The sequence below is a fragment of the Anopheles gambiae genome, chromosome 2, assembly GCF_943734735.2.
Source record: "Anopheles gambiae chromosome 2, idAnoGambNW_F1_1, whole genome shotgun sequence".
NCBI classification, from domain to species: Eukaryota; Metazoa; Arthropoda; class Insecta; order Diptera; family Culicidae; genus Anopheles; species Anopheles gambiae.
In genome coordinates, this window is record NC_064601.1 from 102021562 (window position 1) to 102023887 (window position 2326).

Here is a 2326-nt window from a genome sequence, read left to right on the forward strand (position 1 = left end):
CTAATATCACAATCCAACACTCTAGTGAATATATTTCACAATTAATTATATGGAAAAAAATGCAATCATAAACTCAACCTTTGTAAGAAGTGAAATATGAATTACAATTTTTCGTTTATGTCACAAGCGCAAAAAGTTGATGTAAAATTAAATGTATCATCCATCACCCGTTGCTCCACTCCGGAAAGCTATGCGTTACAGTGAACTAATAAAACGAAACGCGAACACCAAACCCAAAGCCGCACGCCGCATACTTATGCACAGGAAAGAAAGCCGCCCGACGCCGCCAAAATGCCCGAAAAAAACAAACCTTATATCGCGTTATCAGAATATCAATACGGGCCAGGATGTGAAATAAGGTTACACGGTCGTGCCACAGCGGTAAGCGTAGCATAATCGACCCCCCCCCCCCCCCCCCCCCCCCCCCCCGAAAACAAAACCACCCACCGGACACACTCATTCATCAATCGGACACTATTTCACGTCACTGGGTGTCCCCAAAAAAGGGGGTGGTTTTCTTTCGCTTGCCGGCGCCACCCAGTGCCACTCTCTGCATTCTCTTTCCCTCTTTTTGCAAACCCCACAAGAAGCTGTAACTTATGCTGTGGGCAGTGTGTTTATATATGTCCGCACTATTGTTTTTGTTCAATTTCAATTTTCAATTGCATAAGCATTGCGTTGATAAACCAGAAGCTAATTGTTGATGACACACACGGTACGATATGCGGGCGTGCGCTTTGGTACACGATCGATCGAACCTGTGAAACACACAATTGACGCTTTACGCTCCACCAGATCACGTGCCGCTGTGACCCGAAGTGGATTCGTTTTGATTTGTTCCAACCATTGGTGGGCCAACCCACCCGTCTATTTGGTCATTAAGAAAATGCTAATAATTCAACGTACGATCATCGGCCACTTGCTTCGGGGAGAAATTGATTCTTATTCAGGCGATCGCTGCGCAAAACCATAGCAAAACGCTAATCGCAAGTACGCGATCGACAGGCGCTACGCAGCTACGGTTTGACGCAACGGTTTTGAAGGGGGGACAGTTTTGATTTTGCGCCCAGTTTTTCGGTGGAAGACGACCTGGGTTATGCAAAGCAAGCAGTTCCAAAACTTAACCGTATGGAAATTAATATCTGATAAGACAATAGGAGGGCGCATTATTCACCTCTGCTGTCAACGAACGTGTTGATGCACGTGTTGCCCGCTCGCTCTTATGCAATCACAAACACACGGCAATCATAATTCCGAACCATTTTCAGTTTTTTCCACTGCTTTCTCCATTTACAGTTGCGTTATTAGCACTAAATTAAATCAGCAGGAGATATATTTTGTTCTATCGGGTTCCTCCCCATCACCCCATCGGGGCATAACGGGCGCACGGGCGCTGTAATTGGATAATAAATAAATTGCGTTCTTGGGCACGCTTGGCACGGGCAAAATTAAAATTCGAAGCCAAAATTCTAACCGCCAGAACGTGTGGAGCCCGTACTGGTTTTGCTGGAATAGGCAAGGCCCCCGGCCGCCACCACCACCACCAGCAATCAGTCTAACGGCACTGTACCGGAATCGAAGTGAAAAAGGAGAAAGGAAGCCTATATTTTTGTACATTCGTTGCCTGTTGGGAACTGGAGACGGTTCTCGAAAGGGAAAGGTGAAGCCAGACGGGAGGAAGATAAGCGTGATATCATTCTAAACAGCCACTAATACGGGCGGTGGGTGAACCGGGAGGAGATGAAATGATTTCATTATTGTTTCATCAAAACTGAGGCATGCTTTCTCTGCGATCGCTCGTCGCGGGAGGTGGTAAACGTTTTGCGTTTCTTCGACTTGTTTTTTTTTATGGGCTGTAGCAGTGTTTCCTTGATGGATTCACTGCAAAATTGGTGAACATTTGAAACCGCCTTCAGGAGGAAATGAAACATTTACGATAATGCTGCGGGCTGTTGCGGCCGGACAAAACGGAAATGTCGGAGATTAGGGTGAGTGTAAAGAGTAAAGGGAAAATGGTCCAAAGAAAGTTAAAAATTTTCTAGATACTGTAGCGCATGCTTGTGAGAGTGGCGGTCCAGTTTTTTCCCCATTTTTTGTATTTGGTGCATCGTGAAATTATGCAATAATATGAGCTTTTCGTTAATTTTGAGGGTGCGCGATTTGTGTGGTTTAGTTTAATAACACTTAAAATACAGGAAACGGTGCCAGAATTGATATGCGCCTGCAGGTATGCAATTTTGAATTTTAGCCTGTTTTCAATTTGATGGATAAATAAAACAGGATAGTTAATTAAACCAGTGAAAGGGCTCGATGCACGGTAGATTGT